General features: G+C 47.5%; 1 pseudogene; it reads left to right on the top strand.

Moving 5' to 3' along the window:
• Positions 1–1,340: 1,340 nt before the first annotated feature.
• Positions 1,341–9,234, top strand: LOC141986847 (prolactin-like; annotated as a pseudogene).
• The last annotated feature ends 1,795 nt before the right edge of the window (positions 9,235–11,029 follow it).

Genomic DNA, 11,029 nt, shown 5'->3' with positions numbered 1-11,029 from the left:
ACCTGCCAAGTGCTCCCACAGTATAGATACCAGGCATTGTCCCCTTCATTGATACTGCTGAGTGTTTCCCTCTGCCTTCAATAAGCACAGAGAATTTTTGTCTGTTTTCTCTTTCACTATGAACTGAAAAGGCCTGAGAGGCCTTCTCAGACTCTTCCTCTCTTTTACGCACCTAATGTTTGCCTTTTACCATCCTTCACTCTCCCTGCTGCAAAATTCATGCCTTAATTATCTCTTGTCTTGACTATTGCAAACTTCCTTTCGGACTTCCGCTGGTCCTATCAATTCAAAATGCTGCTGCTAAAATTATCTTCTTCTGCCACTGCTTTAAGCATCATACACCATGATGGGGGTGTTCAGGGCCGGCCGTAGAGGGTAGGCAACATGGGCAACCTGTCAACAGCCCAGGGCACCTTGGTCGGGGGGCACCATCCAAGTGCTGCAAGCTAGTGGGCCTGGGCTACCAGAGCAAGGGTGAGTGCAGGCAAGCCCAGGGCTGCAGCACCTGGCCAGCCAGGCAGAGGGCGGGCAATACCGCCCCAAGTTGCCAGTCTGGTGGGGAGGTGCAGGCAGCAGGGCTTGCTCCTGTGGAGCCAGTGGGCCAGCCCCTGGGTCCCCCCTTCCTGCGGCAGAGTGGTCAGTGGGCAGGGGATCCTGCCTGTGCAGCCCTTCCTGCAGGTGATGGGGGGGGGAGCGCAGGGAACCCACAGGGGCCACAAGCGATTGGGGGGGGGAGGCGCCTGCAAATGCCAGGGTGCCAAAATACAAGTTTGCCCAGGGCGCCGTTTTCCCTAAGGCTGGTCCTGGGGGTGTGTTTGGGAGAGGGGGATGGTATGGGGTCAGTATGGCTGCTTCTCTGCCAGCCGGGGTAGCTGGGGAATCACCAACTTGCCAGCTGTGGTTCTCTGTGTTGCCCAGCACAGCACTGCTGGAGGCCAAGGTCTGGCCCATAGTGTGCATCTCCGCTCTCTCTCTGCGTGTAGGTACCATATACAAAGGACCTAGTCTCTGACTTGTGCCCCTAGAGATCAGGCCTCATTCCCCTGGAGTCAGTGGAGCGACCAGTTTAAAACTGGTGAGGCAGAGGAAAAAAGCAGGCCCCTGGCCGCTGGTCAGGGGCGCACAGTCTGTGCGTGCTGGTGGGAAATATCCAGTACCCACGCGGGGCGTTTCCTCGCCCTCCAGCTGCTCTCCCTCGGGCACCTAGTTGTTGTCTCGGGATTAACACTCGCCGTCTCCGAGCTGCGGCGTCTCCCGGAGCCAGCGCCCCGCTCCGCGCCATTGGCTAATCCCCGCTGCGGGCCGCGCCAGCCCGGAGGCGCGCGCTGAGGGACCCAGCAATGACGAACAGCAGCCGCCCCGCACGCACCCGCGTGTCCTCAGCTCCCCCTCGTGCCCATCTCCACGCGCGCATATATAGGGGAGCCAGGGGCATCCCAGAGCAACCCGACCCAGCGCCCGCCCGCCCGCCGCTCCCGCCTGCACCATGGGCGCCGCGCGCCAAGGTAAGCAGCGGACCCCGGCCCGGCGCCAGGCGGCGCCACAGCGGTACCCGCGGAGCAGCGGGCTGGTCTTGAGCCATCCGCTCTTCGCAGGTTACGCCTGGCTGTGCGCCCTGCTCTGGCTGCTGGGGAAGCCGCCAGGAGCCGCTTCCGTGGCAATTTGCGCCCGGCAGGGAGACTCGGGCTGCCGCTTCTTGTCCGTGTCTGATCTTTTCGACCGGGTGATCCAGCACTCGGACAGGCTACACAGCCTCTCCACGGCGCTCTACTTGGACTTGGTGAGTGCCCCGCCCCGCCGCGCCCCAGGCTCCCCTGTTCTCCTAGGGCTCGCCTCCGCTGCCCCCCGAACTGGGCACGCAGCGATCTCCGACCTCAGGGCATGTTCGCCAGAGCATCGGGCTTCCTCTCTCCTCCCGACTGTTTAAAACCCTGGGCTGGGTACGCGGTCGGTCCATTGCTCGCTGTCTCCGTTCTGTATCGCTGATCAGCTACGGGAGCAGCAGGAAAGTCTGGGCACTGTCAGATGCTCAGTATTTATTTACTCACACCACGTGTGACATAGTAGCTCCATGGGCTAGGTCTGCTCATGAGTTATCCCGCTGTATTTCCGCGTCTTGACTGTGATGTGGGGGTTTGGTAAAAGGAAATGTGCAAGGTGACAAAATAGCTGTTGGTTTCAGAGTAACAGCCGTGTTAGTCTGTATTCGCAAAAAGAAAAGGAGTACTTGTGGCACCCTAGAGACTAACCAATTTATTTGAGCATAAGCTTTCGTGAGCTACAGCTCACTTCATCGGATGCATACTGTGGAAACTTAATGTCTTCTGCAGTTTCCACAGTATGCATCCGATGAAGTGAGCTACAGCTCACCAAAGCTTATGCTCAAATAAATTGGTTAGTCTCTAGGGTGCCACAAGTACTCCTAAAATAGCTATTGAAAACCACCAGCGTTCCAACTACCGTTCTACAATATCTGGTGTGTGCTGTTTTCCCCCCCCCCCCTTAGGAAAAAAACTTTCTACCCAATGGAAACGAGTTGGGCAAATGGACAGCTAAATGCCACACCTCAAGGATGCTAACGCCTAATGGCAAGGAGTATGTCCAAAAAATACCGGTAAGGCCTTATTAGCTTGCACTGGATTTGATATGACATGCAGTGATGTCAGATACGGTCACTATTTGTATGGGGAAACTTAAGGGGACGGTTTGTCAAACTGAGCTGTGCCAGATTGAAGTTATTATCTAAGGAGGGAAGGAAGGAATATTGTCACTGAAGAGGCAGGCCCGATCCTGCAAAGTGCTGAGCACCCTCCACTCCCACGGGCTTCAAAGGAAGTGGAAAACGCTCAGAACCTGCTGGTAGGGAGCCCCATGTGGCTAGTAGGTGAATTCTCAGCATAGTCCCAGCGAGGGGGATTTTGTACCATTGGAATGTTATAGATATTTTTAGTAAAAGTCAGGGAAAGGTGACAGGCAATAAAAAAAATGTCACAGAAGCCCCTCATCTGTCTCTGACTCTAACTAAAAATATCCACGATAAAATGGGAAGGGACTGGGCAGTTGCAGGGTGGCTGGGAGCTCTAGGGCCCCCACCATCCAGGAGGACTCAGAGCTCCCAGGGTCCCCCTGCCCCCAGCGGTGGAGGGGAGCTCCCAGGGTCCCCCTGCCCCATGGCAGCAGCTGGGGAGCTGTCGGGTACCCCCCTGCCTACAGTGGCGGGGAGCTGTGGGTACCCCCAGTGCCTCGGGTGGCGGGGTACCTTACAGCTCCCTGCTCCTGCGGGAGGCGGCAGGACCCTGCAGCTCCTAGCCGCCAGGGCTGAAATCACGGCGGTCTTTGGAAGTCGTGGATTCTGTGGCTTCCATGACCTCCGTGACAAAATCATAGCCTTAGTTATAGCTGATGCTTCCTCTTTAAAGTTCTTGCATCCTACGTATTTGGAGAGTGTAAGCAGGGTAGCGGATGAATTTGAGATCTCAGAACGAATCCCAATTTCCTTCTGATTGTAAGAAATAATGTTTGTGAGTCTCTATAAGATTAATTCACATTCATTAGTTATAAAAAAGGCACTGAAATATTTAAACAAAGGTCAAACATCCTAAAGGACAGACAGGGATACATTTTCCCTTTAATTTACTCTGGCACAATGAAAGACAAATCTAGGAAGTAGCTGTGAACTCTACAAATAAATTCGATTAACCAGTGCCATTGTAAAAATTTAGAAAGCCATTATGAGAAAACCATGGGGATGGGGAGGAAAGAGAAGCCAACATTTTTAAACAGAAATGTGTCAAAGAAGAAAAAAATATAGCGAGGAACAGAAATCAAGCTAAGAAACTGTAGGAGCTCAATGCTAAGGAAAGTAATCAGTATTTTAAAAATAGTGACAAAAAGCAGTCATTGAAAAGCCAAGGGCACAAAGACAAGGTGAAAAATATTGTAAAAGGGGGATGGATAAAAAGAAAAAATGGGAGAAAAGAAATCTACAAAAATGTTATTTAGCAACGTTTCTCTTTGGTTTTGATGGTTAAAATAATGGGGAAATGCTCTTCCTGTGATTTTTCTCTTTCTTTGCAAGTGAAAATAGATGTGCTTAGAAAGGATAAAATTTTCAAAAGCAGCTAAGGGACTTGGGAATCTAAGTGCCATTTTCAAAAGCAATTTAGGCATTTAGGAGCTTAAATCTCATGGAAAGTCAGAGACAGGCTCCTAAGTCAAAGTCACATATATCCAGGTCCAAAGGTATTTAGGTGCCTAAATCCCAGTTTTGACTCCACTGCAATCCACAAAACTCCCGCCAAACCCTATAGGTACCTATACGCACTTGGTGCCTACGTTTTTCAGTGTAAAAATTCCCTAGGTACATAAGTTCCTGCCTCTGAGCATGCGCATGGCTGCCTCCCTATGCATCCAGAGGCATATCTCCTGCATAAGCTCTGGAGCAATCCATGAACCAGGGGGGACAAAGGCATTTGGCCACCTAAGGTGTGCTCAGAGGCTGCCTACTGCATTGGGTCCACTTCAAAAATCTCACAAGTGGAGGGGTTTCCAACTTTTAGCCCAATGGTTAGAGCATTCATCTGGGGCAGGGGTGGCCAACCTGTGGCTCCGGAGCCACATGCTGCTCTTCAGAGGTTAATATGCAGCTCCTTGCATAGGTGCCAACTCCAGGGCTGGAGCTACAGGTGCCAACTTTCCAGCGTGCCAGAGTGTGCTCACTGCTCAACCCCTGGCTCTGCCCCAGGCCCTGGCCCCCACTCCACTCCTTTCCCCCCAGGTTTCTGCCCCTTCCCCTCAGTCTGCTGAGCCCTTGCTCCTCCTCCCCTCCCACCCCCAGCTTCCTGCACACCACAAAACAGCTGATCGTGGCAGGCGCAGGGATGGAGGATTAGGTGCTGATGGCGGGTGGGAGACTCTGGGTGGGAGAGCTGACAGGGGGCCGCTGCTGTGTTACTGTGGCTCTTTGGCAATGCAGATTGGTAAATTCTGGCTCCTTCTCAAGCGCAGGTTGGTCACCCTTGACCTGGGATGTGGGAGACCCAGCTTCAATTCCACTCTGCCTGAGAGGTAGTAAAAGATTTGACCAGGAAGGTCTCCCACCTCTCAGGGAGAGCTCTAACCACTGAGTTACATGATATTCTGATGTTGGGCTCCCTCAATCTCTCTTGTTAGCCAAGTGGAACAGTTTTAACTAATGAAAGAGTGATTGGAACAAGGTAACTGCACCTGTGTCTCCCACCTACCAGGTAGTGCCCTAACCACTAAACCAGAGTCATTCTCATGCTCTCTGGCCCAATGACTATTTAAGTATTTATCCACAGTGGAAATGTAACTGTGCCACAGAGAGAGAGACTTTGTAGCCTAGAGATTAGGGCACCTACCTCGAAGGTGGGAGACCCAGAATCTAGACCCCCTGCTCCAATCACTCTTTCATTAGTTAGCCACAGTGGAAGAACTTCAAAAGGAGAGACCAAGTGAGCCCCCACATCAAACTATCCCATAGCTCAGTGGTTAGAATGCTCAGAGGTGGAAGCTTCCTGTTCACATCCCCACTCAGAGGGGGAACTGAAGCTGCATCTCCCTCATCCGAAAGGAATGCTCCAACCACTGAGCTAAAAGTTAGACAGTAGGAACCAGCAACTCCTTCGCTGGGTGTTTTGTGTGGAGCGAGGCAGGTGCCTAATTCATTCCCACCAGAAACTCCTTAGATGTCTAAGCTGCCTGATTCCAGGAGAGGGGTTTTCCTTTGTAAATTGTTAAGCACAGATAGGCACCTCCCCACAGGCTGGGCACCTATCTTCCTGAGAGGGGCCAGGCTCATCACACATCCCTCTCATTAGGCTCTCCATTGGCTAGTTTAGGTGGCTCTCCACCTAGCATGCTGGCTTTTGTGGATTGCAGACTACGCTTATACCTCAATAGCGAAACAGCTACAGCTATGCCTCAGCAGCACTTCATAGACCCTACCTATGCCAAAGGTGTGGGGGGGGGGTTTCTCTCATTGACATAGGCAATCTACCTCCCTGAGAGGCAGTAGCTAGGTCGATGGAAGAATTCTTCCATTGACCTAGTGCTGTCTACACTGAGGGTTAGGAAGGCATAGCTACATTTCTCATGGGTGTGGATTTTCACTCCCCAAGAGATGTCGCTATGCTGATGTAAGCTCCCCATGTAGCTCAGCCCTCAAGCAGCTATCTCATTCATTGTGTGGGGAGCTAGGCACCTAACTCAGGCTTTGTGGATCTCAGTGGTGTTCCTGTGATTTTCTAGGCACCTAAAAGTTAAGAGCAGCAGTGCTCGGTATTGCAACGCCCAAGTCCCTTTGTGGACCTGGGCCTTCAGCACTTCTGAAAGTTTTCCCTCAAGACTTTTTCCATCTAACAACTTGGCAGTTTAGCATTTGATTTCAATTTAGCACTATTTAATGAAGTACCACCACTTGGATGCATTTTAAGACATTACAGAACGAGATCCTAAGCAATTTGGGAAGAAGTTGCATGTGCAAAGTCGTTTTGGTTTTTTGTTCATACAAATGTACAACTAGAGAAAAGAAGCCCATGAAACTGTTATTTTCTAAATATTTGCAAGTTAGTTATGAATTGTATGCATCGAAATTTTAAGTGTGCCCAGATTTTAAGTGTCAGTACCTGTTTAAGTATACTGTGCCCGATGAGAACATCACTGTTCATATGCTTTGGTGCAAGCTAATAAGAAAGTTCTTTCATATTTTGTTTTCAAGAGAGAAGAACTAACTCACTTGATACTGAGACTCTTGCAAGCCTGGAAGGAACCACTTTCCCACTTTGACCAGAATATTGGTCATCATCAAGAATTATCTAGTGACAGCCTGAGCAAAGCAAAGCAAATCAGCAGTATGGTGCATGAGTTGAAGACTGGAATGGAGAAAGTAACAGAGAAGGCAAGATTTTCAACCTAATTTTTTCTAATATCAATTATACTGGAACACCAAAGGGTCTTCGAGGCCAAATTCTGTTCTCAGTTACCAAGATATAACCTTAGCATAAGTGTTCACAGTGGAACCGCTTCAACAGGAGAGGCTGAGGGAGCCCCACATCAGACTATCCAATAGCTCAGTGGTTAGAGCATACTCCTGAGCGGTAAGAGACCCCACTTCCAATCTTTTCCCTGCCTGCCAGAGTGGGGGTAATTGAACCTGTCTCCCCCACATCTCAGTTGAGTACTGGACTAAAAGTGACCAGGTGGGTCCCAGCACCATTTCCTTCTCTGGATGTTTTGTGTGGTACAAGGCCAGCACCGAACTCTTTCTGGCAAGAAACTACATGGGTGCCTAAGCCAGGGAAAGGGTTCCTGTTCATGGATAGCTAGCAGAGCTAGGCACTTCCCAGCATCCTGGACTGAGGCACTTATCTCTGAGAAAGGGGCAGGATCTTAGCATGTTAGCATCTCCCATTGGCTAGCTTAGGCGGCTTCCTGCCTAGCATGCTGGCTTTTGTGGATCTCATTCTTAGGTGGCTTTCTCTCCCTATTCATTGTCTAAGAAGCCTGGACACCTAACTCAGCGTTGTGGATTGCGGAGTTGTTCCTGAGATTTGCTAGGGGCCTAAAAGTTAGGCATTGCAACACTGAATGTCACAACACCTAAGCCCCTTTCTGGATTCCACCCCTAGCTACTTTCATAACCATTTTAAAGCCCCGAGACAAATGCCTTCTGGTAAATGTACATTGTGGATTCGGATTATATTTGCAGCTCTCTCACTTTTCATTGCCAGATAGTGGGCCTGATCTTGTATTCCATGTGCACTCACAACTCTCACTAAACTCAGCTGGAGCTGTGACTGAACAAGGAATATAGAATCAGGCCTATTTTCTTTGTCTCTGACAATTAACATGTTTGTTCCCATGCAGACATCCCACTAAAGAGTTTAAAAAATAAGAAAAAAAACCCTTAATATCTCACCACCGTAAGATACAAATTGAAACTGACATAGAACTCAGCATATACAGCAGAGGGGTCATTTCATCCACTGAAATGCAGCCACCACTGAAGTGAAATTGAACAGCACTTCACAGGACAGAGCTATAAACGGAGAAGCCCAATCTTCAGTTTGGCTATGAATATGGATTAGAACTTCCCCAGAATTCAGGGGCATTTAATATCTAGATTTTTGTTTAGTTCATTATAGACTTGGGGCCAAACATAAAATTCAAAAACAGATTCAAACTTCGCCCAAGTTCAGGATATTTGTATCCAGGTTTGTAGCTCAGGCCCATTTCTACAACATGTTTTGGGGAAATTCTTGGATGAGAGTCTCAGGGAATGGCAGTTATGTACGTGCTACCAAGGTTTCACAAATAGTAAAGTATAAGAAGGAAACAATATCAAATTGAAACTACTTGTTGCATAAACAGTGTCATGTGACAGTATTTTTCCATATTACACTGAGTCTGGGCTTGATCTTGCCCGGGGGCCAATCCTTCTAAGAGGTTGCATCTTGCATTGACATTAACAGCTCTTGCGGATGCTCAGCACCTGCTAGAAGGCCTAGCATCTTACTAAATGAAGCTTGTTAAATAAAGCTACAAGTCTGAAAAAAACTGATCCACTGTACTATCTTGAGATTGGGCAGCCATACTGAAGAGTAGCCTTTACCTACTCCATGTTCAAAGGGTGTTATGTGTTATGTTGATAGCATTGCCAAAGTTCTGCTTCCAGAGGCAGAATTTCTTGAAATAATATGAGACCACTTCAGGCTAGTAAGAATCTTATGTAGTCCCTGGATAGCAGAAAATGCAATACCAGCCTTTCTTTAGAGAACTTTGCACATATTTTTTCAGTACTTGCATAAAAAATCTGGAGGTGAGCAGTCTACATTAGCTGATGATTTCAGTAGTGGTGTTCTATAAAGCCTGATTTTGTTAGCTTCAACACGAGCATTTTGAGGATTTTGGTTCTATGCAAATTTACATCCATTGACAAGTTACAGTCATACATATTCTGTTTTCAATTCAGATGCAGTCAATGGGGATCATCAGCAATTCATTGAATGGAATGGGATCATCAGAAGCAGCTGGTTTATCCATTAGTAATGAAGCAAATTTGATGAGTGACTATGAGTTTATTCACTGCTTCAGGAGAGACTCCAATAAAGTACAAAGCTACTTAAAAATTCTTAAATGTAGGATTTGGCCAGGAAATAGTTGTTGAGTTTTAATCTCTGACAGGCAATTTTCAGAATTAAAGCTACATGTTGTCTGCAAAGATCGAACAAAATAATTTATAAAGGTTTTATGACATTTGCAGTAATAGTAAATTATTAACAAAGAAAACTAGTTTTGAATGGCTTTGCCAATTATTTATTTTACACTGTTAACCTACACAGTTGAAATATTAAATAAGGCATAATGTGTGAATGTGGGTTTGACACACCAGGTAAAGTGGATTTCAGTGGTAGTGCATAAATCAGTTTCTGTAGTTACTACAGTATGTCAAACTGCAATTTAAATAGTTCATATATTTTCAGGTGTACATATTGTCATTGAAGCTAAACATCAATAATTAGCTGAGTCTTCGTACGAGACGTACATAGACTTTAAATAAAGTATATTTTTATAATAAAAGTTGATTCATTTATCACCACGTGACAAAAGTACCGATGTTTAAGAGTAAGCAACATATGGTATTACTGATTACCCTTCTTCCCCATCAAACTTCTAACTTTTTTCCTAAATTGCTGCAAGCTTTTATGAGTATTGATGCCGTTTCAGGAGTCCCTAAGAGCAGGAGTCTGATACTGTGACATTGAGTAGCACCTAACTCCAGGAGTAGTCCCACTGAGCACTCTTATGGAAAAAAAGTACTATGGCACATGAATACGGGTCTAATTAATGGGTCAGTCTCAGTGCCAAGTTTGGATAGGGGTGTGTTTCCTGCACACATATCCAGAATCAGTGCCAAGATATGGGTGCTGTAAATTCCATGGTATAGGAAAAACCTTAGATTCATCTGAGTGATAAGGGAGGAGCTATTTTATATTTTCCTAACTATAACAAATAGATGGCACATAATTTGAATTTACACTAATCAGGAATGAAACATCTCCGCCTTCTCAGTCCAGATAATGCGTATGAATAGGCATTGGACTCAGTGTTGGCATTCATGATTACCTGGGCCCTGATCCTGCAAATACTCATGCATGTGCTTAATTTTATTACCGGGAGTAGTGCCATTGGGACTACTAGTGTCCATTTTTGCAGGAATTAGGGCACAGTTTGCAAGCATTTGAACATTTACTGTGGGAAACCATAGAAAGTCAAAGAGATGACTTAGAACTGAACACCGAGCAGCAACTTGTCAAGTTATGCCTGAGCGTCCATAAGCTCAACCAATGCAGAGCTGGCCTGACCTTTTCAGAGGAGATCTGCGAAAACTCAGCACCTCTGCAACTCCACCCAAGTGACTGTCCTCAGGTTGTCTTCAGACAGCAGAGTGGAAAAGGTCACATTTCAAATAGCATGTTAGTTATCCCAAGAGAGCTAGATTCATAAAGGGACTAAGGCACCTAAGTCAAACATTTAGACACCACTGGCATTCACAACCCCCCCTACTCAGCTGCCGCCCAACATCCCTAGGCACCCAAGGGCCTGCCAAAGGGCCTACATTTAGGCAACTGAGCATGCACACAGCCTTAGCCCTGATACCACCCAGCAGGTTGGTGCCTAAACCCCAGTGGGATTCACAAATGAGGTATTCTCCTGCCTGTTTTTCCTGATCTGGTAGGTGTGCGTTGAGTATGCCTTAACCCACACAAAATGGCCTCACAAGGATGAGCAGGAGAGCGCCCTCTTAGGCCAGCGGGTAGAGTACTCATCTGGGATGTTAGAAACCCAGATTTGATTCCCTCCTTTGCATGATGAGGAAAAGGGGGTTGAACGCAACTCAGCTGAGTGCCCTAAGTACTGGGCTAAAGGTTATAGGTACTTGCTGCTACATGTCTTGCAAAAAGTGGCTGAGGCGCCTTCTCCAGGAGAGGGTTCACAGCTATGAATC

This window comes from Natator depressus, chromosome 1 (assembly GCF_965152275.1).
Source record: "Natator depressus isolate rNatDep1 chromosome 1, rNatDep2.hap1, whole genome shotgun sequence".
Classification (NCBI taxonomy): domain Eukaryota; kingdom Metazoa; phylum Chordata; order Testudines; family Cheloniidae; genus Natator; species Natator depressus.
Note: the sequence above shows the minus strand (reverse complement) of the source record. Positions and strands in the feature narration are given on the sequence as shown.